This window comes from Equus quagga, chromosome 13 (assembly GCF_021613505.1).
Source record: "Equus quagga isolate Etosha38 chromosome 13, UCLA_HA_Equagga_1.0, whole genome shotgun sequence".
Lineage (NCBI taxonomy): Eukaryota > Metazoa > Chordata > Mammalia > Perissodactyla > Equidae > Equus > Equus quagga.
Genome location: NC_060279.1, coordinates 20,097,116 through 20,124,629, shown reverse-complemented (window position 1 = coordinate 20,124,629; position 27,514 = coordinate 20,097,116). Strand labels below are relative to the sequence as shown.

Genomic DNA, 27,514 nt, shown 5'->3' with positions numbered 1-27,514 from the left:
TATGACTATTTGTTTAATGTCTGGCAGCTCCTCTGGACCATAAGGTCCTTGAGGGACCACATCTATCGTGTTCATTCTTTTTTCCAATATACAAGTCCTGACTTACAGTAGGTACTCAATATATCTTTGTAGAATGAAAAAATATAGTGGGAAGTCTGATCTACATGGCACCTTTCTCTTTGTTATGAAATGGACTTTTACTATCATGATAATTCAAACCTTGTTTCAATTATTTGGTTAATTCACTCAAGATAATTTAACCTGAAAAAATGTTCTTCATTATCCTAAACAAGGTTTTCTGCTTGTTTTTGCTTTAAGATATAGAAGTGTCAACTAGTGATTCGCAATCCTGGATGAACTTCAGAATCACCTGGAGCTTTGAAATATTCCAATGCCTGGGCCCCATCCCCAGAGATTTTGATTTCACAGCTCATGCACTGAGAAGAATGTTATGTGTGGCACTCAACTGGAAAAGCCATCCAAAGTAAAGTAAAACGAAATCAAATAATATTACCTTTCAATATTTATATAATTCAAGTAAATTATAAACTGGGGACCAAGGCAAAACTTATCTTAAGCTAAAGTTGCTAAATTGCAACTTAAAAAAGTTGAAGTAAAAAAGAATTATACAAAACTTCAGGGACCGTATCATCTGTGTGAGAAGTGCTAAATCATGATGTCTATGTCATATTATTTTATCTCCTTCCAGGAGGTGCTTTGTGTATATATATAGCTTTAACAGTCTCTGAATTATACAGTTGTTATTATTAACTTTTCCAGATATGTGATCAGTAGGCACTAAATGTCCAAGACTTTTCTGCGTCATTTAGATGACCCCCACAAAAAATCAAATTTCATGTTTTCACTCTTAAGTTACCATGTCTAAAACTGCTGGAAAGGCATATCAGAGCTTTCTCATCCTTTATGGAGGGAAATGATCCCAACTTTCTCACTGCGTTGTGTCAAAGCCACTAGCCAAAGACTACAAGAAATACACTTGTAATTAAGTTAGATTGATTTATTCAGTTCTCGGCAGCAGGGAGAACGCGCTCAGAAGGAACCATGGGGTGTGTCAGCAAGGGGGTGTAGGGGGGGCTTCCTATAAGGTTTGGGAATGTGTTGAGTGGTTCTAGGGAGAGATGAGGGTAGAGGGGCTGAATAACCAGAGATCAAACTTTTTTTTCTTTTTCAACACTTACGGGTCTCTGTCTGTTAACTCTACTATCTGAAGCCCCCGCAGGTCTGTTTTTATTTTCTAGTTTTCATCCATGTCATGAGGTTCCTTTATGTGCCTCGTTATTTTGGATTATGCCAGACTTTGCATCTGCAAAATATAGAAATAATCAGAGTCCTAAGAAGATGTAATCTTCCTCCAGGGTAGATTTACATTTGCTTCTGTCTGGCTCATTCACATTATTCCAAGTTTAGGCCTTGAGATATTTCGAAGCTTCATTTTCCGTGAGGGCCGTCAACTTTTGGTTCACCCTTGCTCCTAGGGTACAATCTCTCTGAAATAAAGAAAGAGGTTCATTAGATACACTTTGGTAGGTTCTGAACCTCGTTCTCTGCTCCTCAAGCCTTGTGAGACTGTTAAAAGCACCATTCAACCTTAGCCTCCTCCCCAGGGATTGGTAAATGATCCCTCCAGGCTTGGCAAATACCCCTAGAGGAAAAATGACCCCAGACTCCAGGCTTCCTTCCCATGCCTGTGTCCTCCACTGGCTTCCGGCTCACTATTTCTTCACTATTTTATTAGCGCTAAGATTCCATCAAGCAGTTTTAAAAACAAATTTATCTAGATTTTCTAGTTATCTTCAGTGGAAGGCTTGGCCTGCCATTCCTTCAGAAGCACAAGTCCATACAATATAACTTTCAAAAAAATCAATTATATCTTATTATCCTTAAAGTTCCTGCATAAAATTAGAAATCTAGATATGACATTTTTATGAACTCTTCTTACAAAGAATAACTTAGCATCCAGTGCCTCACTCTCCCAAACCATGATGGAGAAGCTAATTAGTTAGAGTCTTTAGAAGAGCAGTTTGCATTTCCTTAAAGGCAGAGTCAGTTTAGGAAATTTACCTTCTAGACACTTGTTACATCCCCAGGCTTCACAATGAAGTCAGCCAGTCCTATTTTCTCCTACTGGGTCCTCTTTAATTAATTTAGAATGCAGCTCTCAATTAGTGAAACATTAAGGCACTCATGAAGGGAAGTACCAGTTATAAACCTCCCCAAATTGAAGAAACAAATTTATTCATTTAGCTGTTGCTTTCACAAGACTGGCCACCAAAGAAGGCAGAATGTCAATGGGAATTTGAGAGACATTACTTCATTACAAATGGATCTCAGACCGTAATTGGTTTCCTTTTCCTAAATCATGTGTATCACACACGTCTGGTAAAAGAAGCGTTGTTTGCAGTCAATGCAATTTTGCCATTACAAAATCTGCAAAGGGACACAAAAACAGAACCCCTTCCAAACTTACAGTTGAAACGTAATATTTTTCTTTACGCACTTTCCTGCTAAAGTTAATTTAAATTTAAACTAAGCTAAAGGAAGTTTATAGTTTGAAGGAAAATGCCCAGTTGAAGCCAATGTAGCAGAGATGGAATTTTTCCAATCCAAAACCATTTTACAGTATGATTTAATGGTGACAAAACAGGAGTTCCCAGAAAAATATAATTTTTATTTCCCTTGCTGCAAGTGTTCATCCAGTTTGAATTGTTAATATCCCTGAACCCAGAGGAACATCAGGAAGAATCCTGAAAATAGGTGATTTTCTGGTTATTTTCCCTAGATGTGGCAGGCAAAAATGCAGCAGGATAGAAATGGGAGCAATCTGTATTAAGTGTCTCTTGGAGAAAGTGCTTTGTGAGGGGCTAGAAGTATTATCAGAGGTTGTAGAGTATGCGTTTAAGAGTATTAGAGAAATATGAGATTAATGGGAATGTTAGTGGCCCTGTTAATGACTGGGCGAACTTGGACCAGATGCTTATTCCGAAGAATATGAACTAAGAAAGACATTAACCACGGGAATTTATCAAATTAGTAAGTTAGAAAACACGAAAGGAATTGATGGTAGCATTGATTATATCTTTGTCTCTTAGTATTAAAAATAAGCAAACAAGGAGCTGGCCCCGTGGCCTAGTGGTTAAGTTCTCGCTCTCCGCTGCAGGCGGCCCAGTGTTTCGTTGGTTCGAATCCTGGGCGCGGACATGGCACTGCTCATCAAGCCACGCTGAGCCAGCGTCCCCCATGCCACAACTAGAAGGACCCACAACGAAGAATATACAACTATGTACTGGGGGGCTTTGGGGAGAAAAAGGAAAAGAATAAAATCTTTAAAAAAAAAATAAGCAAACAACAAAATACCTTAAAATACAAGAGTCCTTAGTCACTCTAAACTCCAGAGAGGGAAAATGAATTACCAAACAGAAATCATATCTGACCTCCAGCATAGAGGCAACATGTAGTTGCTGATCATTGCCTGATGGTCTCTCTACACTGTTTCTGGGAGAATAGTGCACTGTTCTTCTTCTTCTGTAGACAAGCGCACCCAGCAAGCACAAGCAACTCTTCAGAGGTTTCACAAGAAGCTGATGTTGGGTCTACAGTATATAAATTTATTATAGTACCCCATGAGCTAAGCTAATTGAGTGCATTATAATATAAGTAAAAATTTTCCCTTCAAAATTGTGAAATGAATGAATTTCAGTAAAGATGAATCAGTCTTGTTAAAAGCGCTAAGGAAAATGATCATGACTTAACACATAAATCTTTGGCAAGAATTCTACTCAGTCTTTTGCAAGGGCTCTGGTATTTAGTATGTATCGCATATTCCCAAAGAAACAGATTTGATTTTGAATCACAGACCCACTTGAAGATAGAGTTCTTAAAAATATGTTGATGCCAGTCTGCTACAAGTTCATGTTCTTCCATGGTCGCCAAAGTCCATACAGATGACTGGTTTAATACCATCTCAGGGGGTATATGATATTAACACATTTTTGTTGGGCTGATCAGGTAGCATGGATGGTTTATCGGTTTTCTGTTGCTATTGTAACAAATTACCACAAACTCAGTAACTTAAAATGACACAGATTTATTATCTTACAGTTTTGGAGGTCAGAAGTCTGAAAAGGATCTTATGAGGCTAAAATTAAGGCGTCAGTAGGATTGCATTCCTTCTCGAGGCTCTTAGGGGAGGATCTTTTCCTTGCCTTTTCCAGTTCGTGGAGGCTGCCTACACTCCTTGGCTCGTGGCTCCATCACTACCTCTGCTTCCGTTGTCATATCTCCTTCTGATCTCTGATCTTCCTACCTCCCTCTTACAAGGACGCTTGTGATTTTATATTGAGCCCAGTGTTGAAGATAAACGCAGTCAGACATTAGTTAAAGCAGTGAAAACAGATTTCATTCAGTGGCTACCAAAAGTAGGAGAAAGAGCTGAGCTCCATTCTGATTTGTGCAGTGGTGATTGGGTGTTTTAAAGGGAGAATAAGGGAGTAGGGAGGGAGAATGAGCGGGTAGAGAGGAGGAATGGCTTGGGCAAAGTCGGGGGAATGAAAAATTATAAAAAGCAGGAAGAGGGGTTTGTCCATGTGAAATCCATCTCGGTTTGCTAATTGGCACTTAAGGAAGTTAGCCTCCTACCCTCCCACAGAAACTGGGAGACAGAGGGTCCTGTCCTGGGGTGTTGGCTGGAACAAACAGTAAATTCTTTTGGCCTTAAGTTTTCTCAGGCAGGCACTTTAAGGAGGGCTGGGTCATCCTAGGGATGAGCCCTTGAGCTGTTAGAAACTACATTCGTGTTTGCTCAAGTCTTTATAGGCCATGGTTGAGGCCTAGTCTAGAAGAAGGCTCAGAGAAGCCTGACTAGAGTTTGATCAAGGAGAGAATCTGTGTCTCCACCTGGACAATCTCTCCATCTCAAGATTCTTATCTCAATCAAATCTGCAAAATTCCTTTTTTCACGTAAAGGAACATATTCACAGGTTCTGGGAATTGGGACTTTTACATCTTTGGGGGGCCATTCTTCTGCCTACTATAGATGGCAATGCTAGAACTCCACTTCCAGCAAAATGTATTTCTCTAGTCAATTTCAAGTTTCAACAGACTTCCACGTCTGTGATTGCTCAGTTGAACCTCATAACAGTCTTTTGAGACAGACAAATATCTTTGACTCATTTGCAGAGGAGGAAATTTAAACGAAGAGATATTAAGAGCCTCCCCCAAGGTCTGAAATGATGGTGACTGCTCTAAAACCTAAGTTTCTGACTTTTATTTATTTTTTTTTTTTTGAGGAAGATTAGCTCTGAGCTAACTGCTGCCTATCCTCCTCTTTTTGCTGAGGAAGACTGGCCCTGAGCTAACATCCGTGCCCATCTTCCTCTAGTTTATATGTGGGACGCCTGCCACAGTATGGCTTGCCAAGTGGTGCCGTGTCCACACCCGGGATCTGAACTGGCGAACCCTGGGCCGCTGAAGCAGAACGTGCGAACTTAACTGCTGCAGCACTGGGCCAGCCCCAGTTTCTGGTTTCTTAGTTACAAGCTTTTTACACAATATGGCACTAATTTTAAAAGCAGATATACATAGACATGAAAAGGTGAAAACTAAAAAACAAACAAACAAAAAAACATATTTATGGCCTGAAAAAAGACTGCTTCAGTGCTTTGAAAAGCATTTTCAACTTTTAAGAAAAGCTCATTTTCTCACATTCTGAGTGCTTTTTGTTTCTTTTAATTAAAAGTGCTGTTTTAATTTCTCCAAAATTCTAGGTCAACAGACCCAAGGAAATTTTCTCAACTTTTGGAGGCATCTTTATGCTTTGCTGAACTAATCACAGAAATATTATAATTACCAAAGTTAACCTTTTATGACCAACTCTGCGATAACAATGACTCTATCTGGTTTCCAAATTAATTAATTGATTTATGCAATTAAAAAAGAGTGAGCAGGAACTACAACAGTTCTGTTTCCTCAGGAGATTTTCAGATAGGGACTATTTTCTTTACTGCTGTATCCCCAGGCCCTAGCACAGTGCCTTGGACGTTGGTGATCAATAATTGAGGCAGATAAGTAAGCAAGTTCGATGTAGCTTTGAGAGTGGTAAGCGCAAGGAGAGCACCTGTGGAGATGGCAGCACCTAACCCAGTCGGGGAAAAGGGATCAGAGAGGGCCATTAGGTGAGGGGATCCCCTAAAATGTGCTGTGAAAGAAGAGGAACACTAGAAAGAACGGTCGCAATAGACCAGATGAGGAGGGGTAAGGGCATTTCAGGGCAAGAAGGGAGAAGATGGTAGAGATGAAATTGTAGAGACCATCCGATGACTTTGGTTGTCATGTGAAATGATATTGAAAATTGTCTCTGTTTGACTTTAAGGAGCACAGGTGTGTGAGGACGTAATAATTATTTGATTGTTTGATGCTTTACAAGCCACAATAACCTAGGCTGCCCTTTAATAATGTCCTATGAACCTACTAATAACTGACAAAGAAAAGGACGAGGTGTGTGTGATATTAAAACATTTGGAGATGACCTCAGAATTCTGAAACTGAAGTATTCTCTTGCCTGTGAAGCAAGAGGGAGATTGATTAATCTGCATCATCGAAGTCAGACAATGATTAGAATCAGAGAAGCTTGGAGCACTTGTCGAAAATTTAAGCAGAGAGTGAAACGAATTTGACTAAGGGATCTGTAAAATGCCTGTCAGAAGCTTCCCCACCTAATTCTTTCAGCACCACCGCAGGCAAGTTGAGAAATTCAAAGCTGAAGCTGCAAAGAACTACAGAATCTGGAAATCCTTTAGTATCCAAATTTTTTTCTTCTGACATATAGTGCTTAACTCATTAGAGTGAAATTTTTGTAATAAAGACAAAGTTTTTCTTTTTTCATGACTTGGAGAGAAATGGAGAATCGGTTTTTCAGTGTATTCAGCCAAGTGTCTCTCCCAATGACCCTTTTCCTTCATATGTCCATTTTGTGTAAATTACTTGATCAATAACGTCTCAGTGCATTTACTTTCTTCCTCTCTCAGTAAATGACAGCCATATTCACAGTTGCTGGGACTGTCTTCAGTCCCCTCTTCCTATTGCACCCCATGTCTGAACCAGTAGGGCTTTTTTGTTTATTTTCTGTCTCCTCTTCTTGAATGTAACCTCTGAGAGATGGTGTCATGTGTCAGTTCTGTTCATAAACAAATCATCAGCGTCTAGACAGAGCAGATATTAAATGCATATTTATTGAATGAATTAATAAAAAACATTTAGAACATCTTTTTGTATAAAATATTAATTCTTTTAGGTGATAATTTTTGAAAGGTGCAGAAAAGTGTAAAGACTAAAACAGGAGCCCCTATAATTTTTGTATTCACAGCTAACCACTATTAATATCCTAACATATTCCCTCCAAAAATCTAAAAGTAAATATTTTCAGACACTTCACAATAGATGCCTAAAAGAAGACAAAGAATCAAAGAAAATTAATTTTTAAGGCTTTTAAGACACATCTGGGTATTATATAAGCTGTTCAGAATTCTGAGTTTTCCCTCTCATAACTTGATAGGTGTTTTTTCACATTTTTAAAATTTGAAGACATCTTTTTAATATTTGCATGATACTTCATTCCATGAGTATACCATAATTTAACTTGTCTATATTTTATTTTGACATTAAGTTGTTTATATTTTTTGAATTTATAAGAAACACTATGATAAACATCAGTATATAATCTTTTTAGATACTTTTTTATGCTTTTTTTTTTCTTTTTTGGTGAGGAAGATTGGCCCTGAGCTAACATCTGTGCCAATCTTCCTCTGTTTTGTATGTGGGACACCACCACAGCATGGCTTGATGAGTGGTGTGTAGGTTCACACCCAGGATCCAAACTGGTGAACTCTGGGCTGTTGAAGCAGAGAATGTGAACTTAACTGCAGTGACACTGGGCTGGGCCCAGAAACTTTTAAATAGAATGTTCTCATTATTGTTGGTACATAGAATTACCATGAATTTCTGCCTATTGATATTATATTTGGAAACTTTGATAAACTCCCTTATTATTCTAATTTATCTGAATATCCTTCTGGTTTCTATGTTGACTATTACCTGTGAATAATGACCACTTTGTTTCCTTGTCTGTAATCCTTATACAGATTTTTTTTCTTTTCCTTGTCTTATTGAGCTGAATAGGACTTACAGGACAAGATTAAATAGAATTGATGATGGGGCATTCTCGTTTCTGCATTTGGAGGGAATGCTTTTAATGGTTTGCCATTGAAGATAACATTTATTGTGGGTTTCTTCTTTTTGTAGCTATACATTATAGTTTAGGAAAGTTCCTCTGTATTCCAAAATTTCAGAAATTCTTATCATTGGGATGCTTTTTTTAAAGGAATACTTCCCAGAAGATCTTTTTTAAAATTATATGAAGTCCTTATTTAATTTTAGGCGATCTAAATACAATTTATTAGTATTTATCAGAAGAAGAGTAATATACTATATGATAATATTAACAATATTTCACATTTAATAATATCTTATAGTTTCATGAAAATCCTTCTTATTTGCTGCCTATTTGAACCACACAACGACCACTTGAGGTAAGAGAAGAAGGTGTAGCTGAAATTGCTACCTGCTTTTTAAATCCCTTCACCTTTTTTTCCTTTTTCTTTAGCTGGGGTACACGGCCACTCAACATAAAGATGCACTTCTCTTTGCAATGGGGACGTTGATATTACTTTGTTCTGACCAATGGGATGGACGTTGAAGTGTCAGGTAGCACTTTCACAGTAATCCTTTTAAAGAGAGAGTTGACACACACCCCTTGCCTCTTTTCTTCACCCTCTCCACCGCCTCGCTGTTGAGAACGTGGATAACATCATCTTGGGCCATAAGCGTGAAGACTGCCCGCTCCGAGCTCAGAGCACTGAGCTGCAAGGACCTCGATCTCTGAGGACTGTGGAGCGGAGCGACTGTGCCACGTTACTTATGCACTTTACATGAGAGGGAGAAATCAACTTTGCATGTTGTTTAAGCTATTTTCACCTCTACTTTCTCCTGTTTGCTCCATTTATTCAAGATAGACAAGGACTATGAATATGTGTGTGTGTGTGTGTTTGCTAATGTTAAATATATGGTAGGATAAACCATTAAATTTAAAAAATGTAGTTACCAATAAGGAGCTGGAAGGATTATGGTGGATGGAACAGCAATAAAATCTAGACTTACGTGAATATATTTTGTTGTGTAGATGTACCATTGAAACCATGTAAATATTTTATATGCTTATAAACATAAATTAAAATATCAATCACTTAAGATAACAAACAAATGAAAATAAATGTTATGTGTTGAGTTAGTGGCATAACCAAACAGGAAAGGACTATTTCAAATGACTTCATAACATAGCAATTTGTCTGTGGATCTCCAGTGTGATATACTTTAACAACAAAAAGAATTGAAAAAATATCTTAAAATATATTCAATAATCATACTATCGTTGGTAGTGTTGGTATTGCTATAGATGCAGTTACATGTAATTGTGGGATAAACTTAATGGGTTATTTATGTTGTTATTGTTTGGAATAGGATTTTTTTTTTCCTCTGGGAGAAAGAAGATGTAAATTGATTGATGAAGTTAAATGAATATCCTGTAGTTCTAATTAGGACTGGAGTTAAAGTACGAATTCATGACGTATTTTATCTTGAAAAGAAGTGTCATCAGGTTCTTTTCACTGAAATGTCTTGAAACAATGGCCAAAAGTAATATTGAACACTCTTAGTGCCAAAAGTCTTCTAAATACCCTTTTCCTTTAGAAGTTACCAGGGCTTCCTGAAAAAAACAAAGGCTGATTCCAGCTCTGGGGCAGTAAATGCACCAGATGAGACGGGAACATCTTATTCTGGAAAGCACAATAGTACTACTACCAAATACTACTGAGGTCTTATCAAAAGGAAGCATGAACTGGGGCCAGCCTGGTGGCATAGTGGTTAAGTTTGAGTGTACTGCTTCCTCGGTCTGGGGTTCGAGGGTTCAGATCCTGGGCATGGACCTATGTACCATTTGTCAAGCCATGCTGTTGTGGCATGCCACATGCAAAGTAGAGGAAGATTGGCACAGATGTTAGCTCAGGGCCAATCTTCCTCAAGCAAAAAGAGGAAGATTGGCATCAGATGTTAGCTCAGGGTCAAACCTCCTCACCAAAAAAAAAAAAAAGAAAAGAAAAAAGAAACACAAACTAACCTGAAAAACTCCTGTTGGCAAAGGATAGTACAATCTATCAATAAGGATAATAGTTGCAATGTGTTATGCACAGAAAATATGTTTACATCCACGAGGTTATAGTCATGCCAGCAAACAAAACAAAACAAAACTCTTAATGATCACCTTTGGAAGTTGTTAATGAAACAACTTTTTATTTTGAAGGAAGTAAATAAAGGGAAGGAATCATTTTTCTTGCTTTTCCTCAAAGTAACTACATAGTTAATGAAGGGCAATTTCTCTTTATAAAAGTACCCTAGGTAATGAGCCTGGGAGGAATAATAATTAGCACATCACCATTTTGCAACTCTGAGTGAATTAGTGGATGTAGGCAATGGTTGCAAGCTATTAGCAACCATTTTGCAATCAGCAAAATCCTGACTATGGGAAACTACAGAAAAACAACCCAGTTTCTTCAAAGAAAGAATTAAAAGGAAAGAAGAGACAATGAAAGAGAGAAAACCTGTAAATTAGGAGTGACTAAAAAATTATATCCACTGATTGCAAGGTATAGATCTTATTTGGATCTTATTTAAAACATTAGTGAAATAATCAGGGATATTTTAACACTGCCTGGATGTCTGTCAATGTTAAGGAATTAGAGTTAATACTTTTAGTGTGGTAATGGTATTGTGGTTTAGTTTTTTGAGTCCTTATCTTTTAGAGATACATACTAAAATATTTATAGATGAAATAACATGATGTCTGGAATTTGCTTCAAAATCTTCTGAAGGTGGAGGAAGAAGCGATGATGAAGTGAGCTTGGTAATTGATGAGTTGACAATTGATGAAAAAAGGTGATTCTCTCCTATTAAGCGATACTGTACTTTTGTATATGGTTGAAATTTTCTTTAAAAATGTAAAAAGAAATATTGATGCCTTGATCCTACTCGAGATTCCAATTTAAGAGGCCTGGGGTGGCAGTAGATCCTCCACAAAATGAAATCTTATTCAGTCTAAATCGTTATTTAGTTAAATAGGAAATGAGGAGCTGAAACTGTGCAGTTTCCTGTAGGCAGAGCGGATAGAAAAGCGGCTGTGTGATGGACCAGAAAGAGCACAGAAGGAAGGGCGGGAGCATTTGCTGCTAGATCTGGCTTGCCCTGCAGCCAGTTGGGTGAAACTAAACAAGTTACCTCTACGGGCCTAAGTTTCTTCATCTGTAAGGAGAGTTCTGGTTATTTAATTTCTAACATTCTTTCCGGCTTTTGCAGCGTATGACAGGCGTGAGTGATGCTGAGTATATTGAGATGCCCAGGCTTGTACCATTATCGCATTTTCTTAATTTTTTTTCCCAACCAAATAATCCCTCTGGCCTTTGAAATAACTGTATTTGCTTCTCCTTGGAACCTAAATGAACTCGCTTACACTCTCATGATTGTTCACACGTGGCTGCTCACCTCGCGGTGGGGCTCAGCTAGCAAAATCTGACTGGTCTCCCAGGGCAGTCCTTTTGTTCTTTCACTGTACATACATTTAACAAGTCTTATCACGGGTAAGGAAGGGTGTCAGAAACTGAGGCAAACATTTGAAAAAATAGTAATAAACTGTGTTTTTGTCCTTGCAGAATTTATGATTCTTATGTGGATGTTATGTGACTACAAATGGCGCACAGCGAGGTGAATGTGTGAACTGAATGATGCATAGACAGTTGGATCAATGGGGAGCTGTCAGAGGTTTGGCAACAAGGAAGTGACAAGAGCATTTCTGTGTATTGGAAATATCTTTGTGACAGTGGTGTCAAGTGATAGAGTTTCAGAGGGGCAGCCCAGCGTGATGGTTAAGAAAAGAGGGCTATGGTGGTGCAGCGGTTAAGTTTGCACATTCTGCTTCATGGCCAGGGGTTGGCATGTTGGGATCCTGGGTGCTGACATGGCACTGTTTGGCAAGCCATGCTGTGGCAGGCGTCCCACGTATAACGTAGAGGAAGATGGGCATGGATGTTAGCTCAGGGCCAGTCTTCCTCAGCAAAAAGAGGAGGATTGGCAGCAGATGCTAGCTCAGGGCTAATCTTCCTCAAAAAAAAAAAGAAAGAAAGAAAGAAAGAAAGAAAAGAGGGCCGGACTGTTCTTGTGCTTGAAAACCAGCTCTGCTGTTCATAGCTGGTGGCCGCGGCAGGTTATTTAACCTCCCTTTGCTTCAAATCTCTCATCTGCGTTATTGTGCTTTCTTCTTGGAGCTGTTTTGAAGATTAAAAGAATTAATAAAAGTAAAGCACTTAGAATAGTGAGAGCTCAGAGTAAGCGCCGTACAACACTGTGTATAAGAATAGGCACTGTATTTTATATAATATGCTATTTTATACATATCTGCTGTTATATTTATATATATATTTTATATATAACATGCTATATATTATATATATCTGCTATTATTATTCATTTACTTTATTGCGTAAAAATACTTCAACTAGTGCGAATTCTGAGGAGAGTCACCCCTGGAGAAGATAGTTTGGTTGTCATAATTTGGCTTCATATAACACAAAATTATGGAAGGGGACATAAAATGCACTCCTTCATTTATGAAGAAGTATAAAATAGGGAGAATGTGCAAAGCAATAAAAATATCTCTGAGAAAAAAAATGAAACAAATGTAGACCATTATAAAAATGTGTCTGGAGGGAATTCACATAAGGTTGAAAATTATGGTGAGTAATTTAATTTGACAGATTTTACTTAAATGTCCTGAACTAGAAGTCACAGCTAAATATACCCATGATGAAATCTTGTCAGCTAGAAACACGCAGAAATATATTATAATGAGAAACATGCATTTTTCTTCATTTTCAAAAACAGATGTCCTGAGTTTTTGAAATTTTTATCCGTGCCCCTATATCACTCCAGAATATTAAAATCACCCCCTCCTGGCATGAATGGAAATCTGTTTCACTGAAAGAATCATGGCTTCACTGGTTTGTGTGGGAGAGGGCACTCTCAGACGGCCAGATCTTGGAACCATGAGCCTCATCTTCTAGGAGGTTAAATCTTGCCCTAATGAAATAGTGCTCAGCACATACTCAGCCAATCATAACAAAAACATGTGGTGAAATATTTGAGATGGAGAGAAAACATATTCCCAGGGGGCCCACTGGATCTCTTGAGGTCACAGAAGAGGCCTTTCAGAGGAACACGAATGTTCTTTGCCTCTTATGGGATAATTGAAGACAAGTATATTAAGGAACTCAGTGGCTGGGGTGGTGGTAGTGGTGAAAACTGTTAGTGTCGTTGGCCTTACACTTAGAGGATGCTTTCCTTTAGGGTAACATCTAGAGAGATAGATAATTAACTTCTTAAAGGATGATGATAAAAACATGTAGCCAACCATTCATGGAGGTGAAGCGAATGTAAAGGAAAGGCCATCCCTCTGGACCATACTTGGTTGCTTTACTGACCCATTCTTGAGAATTTATGCTTCTCTTTTCCTTTTTTCTTTCTTTCATGAAGCATAGGGAATATAAAGTCAGGATTTTGTTGAATATTTGGAGCGGGGACTTTGATTACGAAGCCTTCCCTTATTCTTACATGGCTTCCTAGTTTAAAGACTTGAATGTTAGTGGCTTGTTTTGGGAAAATTTAGGCTCCCTCCTCCTATTCCCTCTTGAATCTCTAGAGTCATCTAGCAGATTTCAGAACATTGAGGAACATCTTGTACTTTATTACTGAAGAGAAGATGATTTAAAAATTATACATGAGCTTGTACACTGTGATGTTTTTTGCCAAACTACAAGACGCCTGCAGGAGCCCACAGAATGTGGTGTGACTCAGGGGGCTGGGGAAAGCCCCTGGGTCATGAAGGAGGTTTATTCCTTTAAAAGAATTTCCTGTTAAAATACATACGTTGCACAAGGAATGGATGGAGTTATTGACTAACCCTGTCTTTGAGATCAGTCTACAACATATTAATTAATTAGTTCTTTTTGTTTCCTCTTAAGCCGTGTGGACTCCTTGACCCACCTACCTGGGAAGTAGATATCATTGCACATAGATGCCTAATAATGATAATAACAATAGCTAATGGGGACTTTGTGCCAGGTATTACGTGATTCAAAGGTACTAATTTTTCAATCTCACAATTGGTGTTATGACTTTAAGAACTATTATTATTGCCATTTTACAGATGAGGGAATCAAGACACATGGAACTCAGGTAACTTGGCCAGCATCACACAGGAGGTAACCCTGGCTGTGTGGTTCTGGAGCTCGTGCTTCTAATTCGTTCTACTTAACTTTCACCTACAGCCACTCAGCTGTAAATAACTAACGAATTTTAATATCAAAGGTTATAGATTGTTTTGTGCAGTTCAGTTGAAAATAGTCATTTCTGCCTTTTCTTCTGTCTGCCCTTCTTGGGAAACCCTTAAGGTCACTTGCAGGTCACCACAGTCCATTGATGAGGGCCTTGCTTTCTTTCGACTGTAGCCACCCGTACCTTCTCACTCTTGCGTGCACCTTTGACCTGAGGAGTCGTTTCACTGAGGCTCCCTTTGGGAGCTGCTTGCATAGCTCCTCGTTAGGAATGGCCCACTCGACCACAGGGTTAAAGGGTGTCAGGGATCAGAGATGTGATATTCTCCTCAGTGAGTCACACACCCCTGTCCACCGGAGCTCCTCTGGTCCTGCTTCTGTCTGGACTTCACCAACCCTGCTTCTCCCTGGACATCGCCTACCATGCTTCTCCACTTGGAATAACTCAACTCTGTTGTTCTTGCAACGCTGCTCAAAAATGAGTGGTTGTCTTGTCCCAGTAGAACAGTTTGACTGCCTTGAATTTTCTTTAATTCACTCCAATAAAGTACTGATGCACTTCATACAAACCAAAAACACACATACGCAGCCAACGACGCCCTTGCCAATAATCATCATGGGTTATCCATACACTTACAGCCCCCGCAGATCTGTGTACATGTGTCTATTTCTCTAAGTCTGGTGGCAGGTGGTAGGCACCAGAGAGGTGTCCACCACTAGAATAGGGCAGGACAGAAGTCCCCTTGGAATAGCTGAGGATAGCCCTCTTAGTTCTGGGAAGACTGTGGAATTAAACCTATTGTATTTTGAGGGTTTTAAAAAAAATCGGCGATTCAGCTCTGAGAGGGAGCAAACATTAGATCTAATGCTGATCAATTCTCCTGGGGTGAAGTGTTCAGGGAGATGGCTGTGTAGGTGAACTGTTTAAGTGAACGTATTGATAGGGGCTAATCAATTGCTAGCATTCAGATCCAGTATGAAGAGAGGATCTATGATACTAGAGATCGTCTTTTCCCAAAGCGTCATTGGGAAAGGGTCCTATCCTGGCACCCATAGGAGCAGCTGTAGCAGAGGATTCTGTCTTTCCCCTTGGGCTCTAGATCCCACACGGGTGAACAGCGTTATGGATATGTAGAATGTTTTTTCTTTCCAGCATCTTCCATCCTGAGACTCTTTCTGAATTGCCTTGTGTCTTCTGTCAAAGTGACTCCACTACTGTCATGTAGCCTGGTTCTACCACAGCCCAAATTTCTACAACTTCATGCCTGCAGGGAAACTGGGATTTGAAAGAACTTTTATCAATAGGACCCTGGCCGTCTTGGCTGGGAGCTCCTCCACCAAGCATAGCACTGGGTTGTGGGGAGCCTACCATCAAGAGATTGGCTTCTGCAGACAGCTATAGAGCTCCACTGGCTGTGGCTTTTATTAGGGTTGGGGCTTTGTATTACTTTTTAAACTTGAAGATATGATTCACCAATGCTAATTTCTAATCAAAACCCGTAACCCTCCGCTATAACCACACAAATTAAGAGAGGTCTGAGATGGACTGGTCTCTTTCTTCCAGACTCTTTTAAGCATGAGAGGAATCTCTGGAGTTAGGAGCCTAGCAGATGATAGTCTTGACTTCTAGATAACCTGCTATTGCCACAGATACAGGCCCAAGCATTTGCATTTGAGGAATATATAAGGAGAGGCTAGTGTGAACAGACACCCCAGATATCATATGTTTATAGCCCTATGTGTGTATGTGGCTGTGGACATATTTATGCATGGAGGGGAGGGAAGGAGAAAGCGTCCTTTGAACACTAACATATCATTACTGGGAAAATAGAGTAGATACCAGACTGAGTGGATATGATTCATTTTCTATAAATACACAATGGCTATTAGTTCTGCAAATAAACACAAACTACCAGTGAAAACTATACCTTGTGAATCATCTTGTGTAGACACAACATCAGAATCATGATTTAGTAAAAACAAAGCAAAAAGTGGAGCAAAATTTCAGACATAAACTGAGCAGTTATAAGGATTTTACACGTCTCTGTCCTTACTTCCTTCCAAATTACTAAATGTGAAAGACTACCATACATGTTGACATGTTAATATTAGTCAAAGTGACACTAGCTGCTGTAACAAATAAATCCCCAAAGTTCAATGGCTTATAATAAAAGCTTCTCTCTAGCTTACGTAATATGCTAATGCAGGTGCTCCTGGCTGATAAAGTGACCATCTGTCCTGGTTTGTCTAGGATGGAGAGGGATCTGGAGATATAAAATTTTCGGTTTTAAAACTGGAAAGTTCTGGGCAAACCAGAATAAGTTGGTCATCCTATGTTTCAACAGCTCTTCTTTTTTTTTTGAGGAAGATTAGCCCTGAGCTAACATCTCTTGCCAATCCTCCTCTTTTTGCTGAGGAAGACTGGCCCTAAGCTAACATCCATGCCCATCTTCTTCTCCTTTATATGTGGGACGCCTGCCACAGCATGGCCTGCCAAGCGGTGCCGTGTCTGCACCTGGTAGTGGAATGTGCAAACTTAACTGCTGCGCCACTGGGACGGCCCCTCAACATCCCTTCTTGAAGAGATGATCAGGGTACCTGGGCTTCTTCCATATTATGGCTTCAGCATCTTTACCCCTTGACTTCCAAGATTGCCTTGAGTGCTCTATCCATTCCCATCCAGCCAGAAAAGGAAAAGAACATGGGAGGTTTTGGGGCCAGTCCTAGAAGTGGCATACTATCTTCTGCTCTCCTCCCGTTGGCTAGACTCAGTCATGCGGCAATCTTTATCTACAAGAATTGGAAACGTAGGCTTCAGTCCTTCAACCCAGACCAGAGCAGGAAGATGGAGAGCTCCTGGGAAATGCCTCTCAGAAAAGGATCAGGATAGAATATCAGATATGATGGGACATATGAAAAAATTGAGGATTATTATCACGAACATATTACAAGAAAAATAAGACAATGAAAAATTTTAAAATACTGTATAAGAAAGTAAATGTAATCATCATATGCTTCTCCATTCTCAGGTGGACTACACACATGTAGCTATAATATTATAAACACCAATGATGAAATTGCATTAGGAACATGCTGCAAGGGGAGGTTGGGCTTGGTGTAAAGAGGGTCATATCTGCATTTATCATAACAGAAAGTATATAGATAATGTCTAAAATTGATAAATCAGAAAACAGAAGTATAGGCATATCACTAAGCTATATGAGATAATTACTATCCAATTACTGTCCAATGAAATAAATACTATACGAATAAAAAAAGAGTTAAAAGTATGTCAAATGGAAGATAAACAAGGGATAGGGAAGGTGGGTCTGGGGACGATTTTTTCTTATGATAATCCTTTTGGTGCTTTTTATTTTTTTTAAATTGTATATGTATATGGCATTGTTTAAGTATTTCTTTTGAAGAAAAGTACGTTGTTGAATGGGTCTCAGTCTATTGGTAGTGGTGTTCTTGGCTAGGAATGCCTGAGGCACCCATCAGGGCCAAGGTTGTGGCTGAACCTGCCCTTGTGGTTCTTACTATGATTGCAGGACACACCTCAGCACAACCATCAGGGAGCTTTGAAGAATAAGATTTATCACTCACAGGTCCTGGAGGGTACACAGCACAACTGGGGCCACACAATGAGGTCACAGGTAGAGAACGAGGGAGGGAGTGTTGACCTGGGGCTCTGCCTTTATTAGGATTGAAGGTTGGGTGCCCAGGGTTTCTTGGGCTTACCCTTTATTGGCAAATTTAAAGCATAAAAGCAGGATTTAGGGCACAGGAAGGGAAAAGTGAGGTCACCCAGTGGTCAGTTACTTAGGTTACTCTTTCCAAAAGAGGATCTTCATGCGTGGGGGCGGCCTGGTTCCTTATCTAGTTGTTTTTCTAGTAGCTGTGTCATACAGCTGGTAATATGTTTATTCAAGCTGGATTTCTTTGAAATGGATGCCTCAGCAATCAAAAGCTTAATGTCAGGCACTGACACTACAATCCAAAAGCTTGATGTGAGGCCCTTAATGCTACATACATCCTTGTGGATTCTTTAAATATCCTGCCAAAGGATTAAAAAATATGACTGAGATGCCACCTTAGACATAGTTTTTCCCTGAATACAGGAATGACATAAAACAGAAAGCAGAAATAAACAAGAACATGTCTGGATGTTACACAGAGTAAGTGGATTGGGTTGGCTAACATTGGGGCATATATGAGATTGTATATATTACAAAAGAATAAGTATAGAGTGAAGCTGATAGATTCTCAGCTAAATCAAGTTGTTTTTCTATTTTCTACATCAGGAAGTACTGAGTTGATGGAGACAAACTGCAGGAAAATGCTACAGGCGTATAATTAAAGGAAAAGTAGAAAATAGAATTAATGTGGCCAAACTCAAGACGATGCAGTGAGAGAAAAATTAAAAGATGTGTTTTTTAGATTAGTGAAAGTAAGCTACTTACCTCATTGGGAAGGGATTTGGGGTTAGTTGTACATTATATTTTAAAGGAAAACCGCCAAGTATCTATCATATTTAAGTTCTTCCAGGTTTTAAGGAAAACATATGGCAAAGGTAACCTGGATGATGGGGGTTTATATAGGGTGGCAGGATAATTCATCGAAAATTTTTTTGTCTGCTTGTTTTTCCTGATAGTGTTCTCCTCTTATCCTCTCTTCCAAGAAAGTAAACCTTGCCATCTTAGAACAAAATGCGGCAGTTACTAGATGTCAGGAAGTGAACTTCTCTTTCCCTTCCTAGATATTTCTTCATGAAAGCTTAGATTTGGGTCTCCAGTTTTCTTCCATCCCATGGCTCTGCTGTCTTCAACATGTGGCTTCCAAGGTACCATACCCATCTGCACCCAGCCAGTAGGAGGGGGAAGGGCATGGAGGGTCATGGGGCTGGTGGGGAGGGGGCTCAGTTTTCATCAGGCAATCCTGAAAGCGGTATATATCACTTCCACTTGGTTGGAACTTAGTCATGTGGCTACACATAATTTTAACAGCGTCTAGAGGAAAATAATCCATTTGTGTTTCCAGGAAGAAAAGCAGAAGAGCCAGCCAATCTCTGCCATATCTAAGGAGGCTGGACCTTGGGACCCAGGGTTTCCACCTTGATAAAGATCCTAGCGCATAAATATGGCATTGGAACAAGAAAAGTCACCTGTCTTTAGGGAGCCATGCTTTCATAGACAATTATTTACTGGCAGCGACTTGTGTGGCCTAATAACCAGAGGGACTCTCTTCATGGGCTGTCCCTTACGTGAGTCCCCTGAGATCTTTGGGATGGTAACATCAATAATAAATCAGCTTGACGTTTCCTCCATTCAGGGAGAAGGGAGAAGGCTAAATCTGATTTAGAGGATTTTTAGCTGTGGGTTGTACACAGGTGTGCTCAATGCGTCTCTCATCCTTCTTGGACTAGCAGCATGTTCTCCTCATGGAAAAAGGCAGAAATACAAAAAGAGTAAGCAGAAACATATGACTCTTCTTAAACTCAAATTTCAGAGGGGAATCAGGAAAGGCCACTAGGAAGAAATGAAAACTGAATCGAATGTTAAGGATGAATGGCAGTTAGCTAAACAAATAAGTAAAGCAAGGGCATTCTCCTCTGTGGTAATAGAATACACAAAGGAATGGAGATGTCATGAAAGGAGTGGTGTTCAGTAAAGTGGTTCTGTGTAAACAAAATATATGATGCAAATGAAATGGTGAAGAAAGACAAACAGAGAGAGACGAGAAGGAGTCAGAACAAGAAACATCTTCTGTCCCATGTTTAGTGTTTGGAATCTATAGTGAGGATACTGGGAAGCCATTGAAAGCTTTATACCAGGGCAGTGAAGTGATCAGACTTGTTTCAGAAAGGTCACTCGGGAGAGTGTGGATAATGGATCAGGCTAGACCTCTCAGTCTAGATGGAGACTGGAGTTAAAAAGCCAGTTAGGAAATGATAAATGAGGCCTAACCCAGGGCAGTGGGGATGGGAATGGAATAGAAGGTACATATTTGAGAAATATCAAGGAGATGGTGTGACCAACTTGTGCTGATGAGACAGTAAGACAGGGAAGGCTCCAGAAGAGCTCGGGTAAATGGGTGAATTGTGAGGTCATTCCCCCAAAGTAGGGAGAAAAAGAGGTGGGTCTGGGAGAGATGGGAAGCAGAGATGATGAGCTTAACTGTGGATCTGTTTGTCTCTGAGACATCCAAGGGGAGACATGCTATGGAACAGAAACATAAAAGAGTGCATTGTTCTTGTCCGTTAGAAAACCACACCCCACACTTAGCATACTTCAATTCTACTTGCCCTCCCCCATATGCACCTCACACCCAAAAATGTGTTTTTCTGAGGAGGTCTAGAGATGGGCCATGAGAAAAGGATCAGGTGTTAGGCACCTGGAGTTTTCCACGTGAATATAATTGGAACTTCATTACGAAAATATGGAAAAACATATATCGCAAACTTATTTTAATGAAACTAGATAAGATGAATTTTGTTTTCTTAACCAAATCTCCATAGGATAGTTCTAGGTGAATTGAGATCTCAAAACTTGAAAAAAACAGGCTTAAGATGAAAAGAATAAAGTAGGTACTCTTACCCTTAGAGGATCGTTAATGTGTAGACCAAGGACTACAAAGGTCAAATACAGGATGCCTAGTTAAATGAAGTTCAGATGAAAAATGAATGTTTTTAGGGGCCGGCCTGGTGATGCAGTGGTTAAGTTCACATGCTCTGCTTCAGTGACCTAGGGTTCACTGGTTCTGATCCTGGGCACAGACCCACGCACTGATTATCAAGCCATGCTGTGGCAGGCACCCCACGTATAAAGTGGAGGACGATGGGCACAGATGTTAGCTCAGGGCCAATCTTCCTCAGCAAAAAGAGGAGGATTTGTGGTGATGTTAGCTTATGGCTAATCTTCCTCAAAAAAAAAGCATGGTTTTAGTGACTGGAAGGAGCTTTGAAGAATATTCTCTTATTTTTACTTAACCTTTTCGTTAAAGAAGCATCAAAGAAGAACGTCAACAAAACAACTAAAAGGCGGTGTCTCAGTGCTTTCAGGCTGCTATAACAAAGTGCCACAGGCTGGGTGGCTTATAAGCAACAGAAATTTATTTCTCACAGCTCTGGAGGTGGGGAATCTGAGATCAGGGAGCCAGCGTGGTTGGAGGAGGGCCGTCTTCTGGGTCTCAGACTTCTCCTTGTATCCTCACATGGCGAGAGAGGCTAGGGAGCTCTGTGGGGTCTCTTTAATAAGGGCACTAATCCCATTCAGAAGGCCTCCACTCTCAGGACCTAATCACCTCCCAAAGACCCCACCTCCTACGACCATCATATTGGGTATTAAGATTTTGACACATGGATTTGGAGGAGACACAGACATTCAAACCATAGCAGCCGGGTCAGAATGATGCCAAAGCAACTGACGAATTTGATCATTTCAATCAACTGAACAATTGCCCCTGCTGACTGAAAATACATCAAACTTATCATTGTCAGACAGAAAAAGAAAAAATAAATAGCTATTTGCTTTTACTTTTTAATTGATTATGACCGTATGAAAGTTTTATTAAATACCTACTATGTCCAAGGTACTGTGCCAGATAATTTTCTACATTATTTTCTTTACTCCTCATTACAGTCTTTCAAAGTTGGTATTATATTCACCATTTTACACCAGTAGAAACTGAGGATCAGAGAGGTTATCTTGCCTGTCCAAGGTACAACAGGCTGGATGTCAGAGTCAGAATGTAGATGCTGGTTTGTCCTCACTCCAGGTCACCTTTACCCACTGTGTCATGTTTCTGGGATGTTGTCACACATTGTCGTTAAGAGCTGTAAAAAGGAGCAATTAAATGCCAGTTAGGGACATTTCAATTTTTCTTTGTCCCTCCATGTGGGAAAGTCCTGTTGGTCAAGTATAAATTTCCTTCAGCTACATGAAAATAGCTATGTAGCCATTACTTACCAAGGATAATTATGTCCCTTTCTGGAAGAGTACAGACACCTTGTTTTTTACTCTCTTCACGGCCCATTGCCTCCTTCCCCCATGTAGTTTAACATTTGTTTCATAAGATTATACTGAGGTAAGACATTCTGAGTGTTGAGACATAGTTTGGTTTCTCTGGAGGAGACATGAATTTCTGGCTCTCCTTACTGTCCCTCTTTTGTTCTCTGTACAGTCAAGCTCCAAAGGAGCTTTCTTTTTTTTTCCACCAGGATTTACTGTCCAGAGGCATTCAGGGCTTAGAAACCCAAAACACCGATGAGCCACTGAGAGGCGTCGGCCCATGGTCAGACCCAACCCAATGACATAAACGGAGACAATCTCACTCTGCCGCAAATATGTTTTTCTGAACACACCCAAATCCCAGAGATTTTCATCTTCTGTGGGCTCCCCGACATCCGCTTTGTCGAATAACAAGTTATTACAGAGAAACAAACCCAGTCTAGTTTCCCAGCAGGACTCCCACTGGGGACAATGTTCCTCCTTATAAGAGAATTTCAAGAGGCATCCTTTAAGATTTTATGGGTCAAAGATTTTTAAAATCATTTGTTTCTGATGAATAATCCAGAGAAAGGGAGTCAGGCACAGTGCTCTCCTAGTTTGGCAAATGCAAGGATCCTTTAGCAGCAAATCTCTTAGCAGAAATATCTGGAATGTTTTGAACCAAACTCAGTGATTTCTTCTCCATTCTTAACTTTCAGTTTTCTTTTCTAAGTAGCTGCATGATTTGCTGTCTGGGAGGGTCTACAGGTTGGAACTCAAGCATCTATCAACACAAAAGTCAGCACAACACGGGCGAGTCAGGCACCAGGGTGTCAGGCCTAGCCCTATCACTTCCTAACGGTGTCACCCCAGATAAATGGTCTAACTTCTCAAATCTTTAGATTTCTCCATTGCGGCTTAATAACACTCTTCTTGGGATGCTAATGTGAGGATAGAATAAAATAATGTATGGCTAAGAGAGTAGATCTTAAAAGTTCTCATCACAAGAAAAAAAGTGGTTTTTTTGAGGAAGATTAACCCTGAGCTAACATCCACTGTGAATCCTCCACTTTTTGCTGAGGAAGACTGGCCCTGAGCTGACATCTGTGCCCATCTTCCTCTACTTTATATATGGGACAACTGACACAGCATGGCTTGCCAAATGGTGCATAGGTCCTCACCCAGGATGCGAACTGGTGAACCCCAGGCCTCCAAAGTGGATCATGCAAACTTAACCACTGCACCACCTAGCCAGCCCCAAGAAAAAAATTTTTAACTGTGTGGTGACAGATGTTAACTAAACTTGTTGTGGCTGATCATTTTGCAATATATACAAATGTCAAATCATTATGTGGTATACCTGAAACTAACATAATGTTATATGTCAATTATACCTCAATTAAAAAGATAAATCTAAAGTGCCTGGTACCCAAAAAGCAACTCAATGAGCCAAAGCTACTATTCTGTTTTCCTTTTTCCTCCTCAGCACCTTGAACACAGCTGGCCTTCAATCAGTTTTGGAGGGAAGGAGGGAAGAAGGAAGGGAGGAAGAAGATGCCTAAAGCCGCAGAAGCTACTTTCTCTTCTTCAAAGTGCCTTTTCTCCTTCCCAGGCAATCATTGAACTTCTCACTTGCTCCTCCTCGCTTTGCATGTGCCGATCCTGTTTGCTATCGCTATCCACCAGATTTTTACCTCTTGATTATAGTGAATAACAAACATTCATCAGCTTCTTCTATGTCCCAATTGCCCAGCCAGGTATTGTAGAGAACATAAAAATAAATAAGACAGAGGTCTTCCTTTCAAATCACCTACTGCTTACTGTTCAGTAGCAGATGCAAGACATAAACCTGTGAGGGAGAAGAAAACCCATGAGATAAAAGAGAGTACTAAAGTGCTTTGGGAGAAAGATGGGGAAGGCCTTCATAGAGGTGGCAGCATCCATGCAGGACTTCAGCGGGATTTGGACCTGAAGGAAGAAGCCTAAGGACATCCAGGGAAGGAACCCGCCTAGGCAGGTGGGAGCTGTAGGAAAGGGTAACACAAGTCATCATCATAACTGCTATCAACTGAGCATCGCTATGTGTCAGGCGCTATTCTAAGTGCTTCACATGTAGGATTTCATTTCATTATGAACACAAACTGTGGAGACAAGTTGTTAGAGGCTCAAAATATCTTTGTTTCCGTCTTAATTAAAATTAATAGGCCTCCAGAGGGCACAGCTCCAACAGAAGGAGGTTTAAGAGGGTTAGAACATTTGAGCTATTAATGTGGTCTTTGAGAATAGAGAGAACTAAACAATCTTAACTTCTTTCTTTTAATAATAAATATAAGAAGGAGGAAAAGAATATTTGTCAGTTAGGTAGCTTAAATATATAAACACAAGCCCCGAAGGGATGAAGAAAGTTTCTTACCAAATCTATACTTATCCTGTATCTTGTCATTATAAAATTTGGGGGGTTTGGTCATAAGAAGTGCCCTGTGGGCGTCATCTACTCTAATAATCCTTAACTTTGAGTCTATAATACTTGTTTTAATTAAGAATTATATTCATTATTCATTAGAGAAGATTGAACTTTCTTATTAATCTTGTAATAACTGATTTTCTTATACTTCACCTGTATAAAAGGCTGCCATATTCTCTTGGGGTTACGAAAAATATGGTTTTTTTTTTAAATTCTGCAAGTAAAAACTAAATGATGATTATATTAGAATTATCTTTCACAGATAATTCTAATATCTTGGTGTTTCACTGACATGTGCTTTCAATAGTACACTATGCCCATTTTAAGGATGAGGAAACTGAGATTTAGAGAGGCTCAGTGTGGAAGCCATAAGAATGTGCCTTATGAGGCTGGCCCAGTGGCATAGGGGTTAAGTTCATGTGCTCCACTTTGGTGGCCTGTGTTAGGTGTCCCAGGTTCAGATCCTGGGCACAGACCTACATCCCACTCATCAAGCCATGCTGTGGCAGCATCCCACATACAAAATGGAGGAAGATTGGCACAGACGTTAGCTCAGGGACAGTCTTCCTTACCAAAAAAAAAAAAAAAAGAGAGAGAGAGAAGGCTCTTTGTAAAATTTACTGCAACCAACTCCAGCTTTGCTCTGAAAAACCACATCTACGTGTGTTCTCACTGAGGCCACGCTTCTGAGCGGCTGCTCCCGTGGTGACAGAGTACAGCAGAAGTACTCAGGCAGACCCATTCCTGGAGACACAGGACACCTCTGACAGCCGGCTTTGGCTTGGGGATGACTGATAGCCTGGCTGACCTTTCCTCGGCCTCCATGGGACACTAAGGGTCAGATCTGCATCGTGGTCTGATGGCTCTCACAGTCTGCCCCATTTTCTCTCACAGCTGTCTCCCTAGTAGAATCCCTGCTCATTTGATCCTGTGTTGACATCTGCTTCATAAGGGACCAGGGCTAACACATTCAGTAACTTACCCAAGGTCACACAGCAATGAAGTGGGAAGGCTCGGAGGCCTTCCCAGGTTTGCACCAACAGGAGAGTGAGTAGTGGGAAATAAGGCTGGAAGAGTGATTACTAACAACAATTCTATCTAAATCTTCCTGGTGCAGAAGTTGGGCAGACTGCTGCCAGTAATTCCCAAAGGACCTTTCTTTAGAGACAAGACAGTGAAACACCATGTTGGGTTTTCTGTCTTTAGAAGTTCCCTTTTGGAAGGTAAATGCCAGTTTGGTTATTTCTTAAATCTTCTCACACAGTTTAGCTAACTCTTTAGTGGACAAGTGGATGTGAGCAAACTTCTGCTGTAATTGATTATAGAATTGACCCCTTGGGGATGGAAGTTTGGATACATACCCAGAGAGGAAGGATCAGGCTGCCTAGAGGCGGGAAGAACTCCAAAAAAGGGAGAGAGAGTCTTCCCTTCACAGCTGTGCCTCAAACTAGCCTGCAGAGCCTTCCCGGGAGCAAGGAATGGAACCCCGCAGAAGCACTGAGGGTTTATGAGCGAGGAGCTCTGTTACAAACCCTTAAGGCCTGCTCCTTAAAATTGGCTGAGAGTCTAAAAACTGGGGTCCAAGAGCCCAGGTTAGCGTTAAATTACGAAGCATGTCGATTACCCTAAGAAGTACAGGACTGGGAGCAGTCAGCTTAGGCGAGGATGTGGAGCTGGCGAAGTGGCTCGTGAGTGGGCTCCACTCATCTGCCTTTTTGTGTTCCTTCTAATTGGTGAAGGTAGACTGACCAATCAGGTAGCAGTTCCGCCCTTATTAGCTGTGTGACCTTAGGAAACACACTGAAAATTTCTGAATCTCGGGTTCCTCCCCTCCCCCCAACATAAAGTGGGTAATTGTGAGGATTAAAAGAAATGATCGAAATACACAAAAAGAAAAGAAGAAAGAAATGTTCTTGTTCTATTTCTACCTACTGCTCTTTCCCCATTTCCTTCTCCCGCTTTGCTCCAGCCCACACTGGTCTTCTTGCTTTTCCTCAAACTGCTCAGCCCATTGGTGCCTCAGGGCCTTTACACATGCCTATGACTTTGCTTGGAATATTCTTCCCCGTCTCTTTGCATGGCTCCCTCTTCACCACCATTCAGATCTCTGTTAAAATTTCTCCTCAAAGTAGCCTTCTTGGATTTTCCTTTATAAAATAAGGATCATTTACCCATCACAGTCTATTTCTTTAGCCTAATTTAATTTTCTTCATAACTCTCATCATGAAAAGAAATTATAGAGTTTATGCATTTGTCTACTTACTTGACTAGCTCTCCCACTAGCTGAAAGCTCCACGGGCGTAGGGTGTTAGTTGTTGTTTTTCATGGCTGAATCCCTGTGGTGTAGGTGGTGTAGGAGAGAACCTGGCAGGTGGTAGAGGATCATTAAATATCGTTGCATGAATGAACAAATGAATATGCTTCGCTCCAAGTACATCTTGTGAAAATATTAGCTTTTTTTCCTTTCTGGAATCCTGTTATAAGCTATAAAGGGTTTTTAGTTCTACAGTTTTCCAAGAATATGTCCATTTAAAAGGAGATGCATAGGAGGCAAC

At 40.2% G+C, this 27,514-nt stretch overlaps 1 long non-coding RNA gene across 2 annotated transcripts; it reads right to left on the bottom strand.

Moving 5' to 3' along the window:
• Nucleotides 1-1,041: 1,041 nt before the first annotated feature.
• Nucleotides 1,042-27,514, bottom strand: LOC124250861 (uncharacterized). 2 transcript variants are annotated; one of them, XR_006891640.1, is made up of 3 exons: nucleotides 27,223-27,514; nucleotides 22,174-22,341; nucleotides 1,042-1,508 (listed from the first exon to the last, which is right to left on the bottom strand). It is a non-coding gene; the product is annotated as an uncharacterized LOC124250861 (long non-coding RNA). The 2 variants fall into 2 exon arrangements; XR_006891639.1 differs by lacking the exon at nucleotides 1,042-1,508 and adding an exon at nucleotides 5,969-7,217 and having other exon boundaries at nucleotides 22,088-22,341.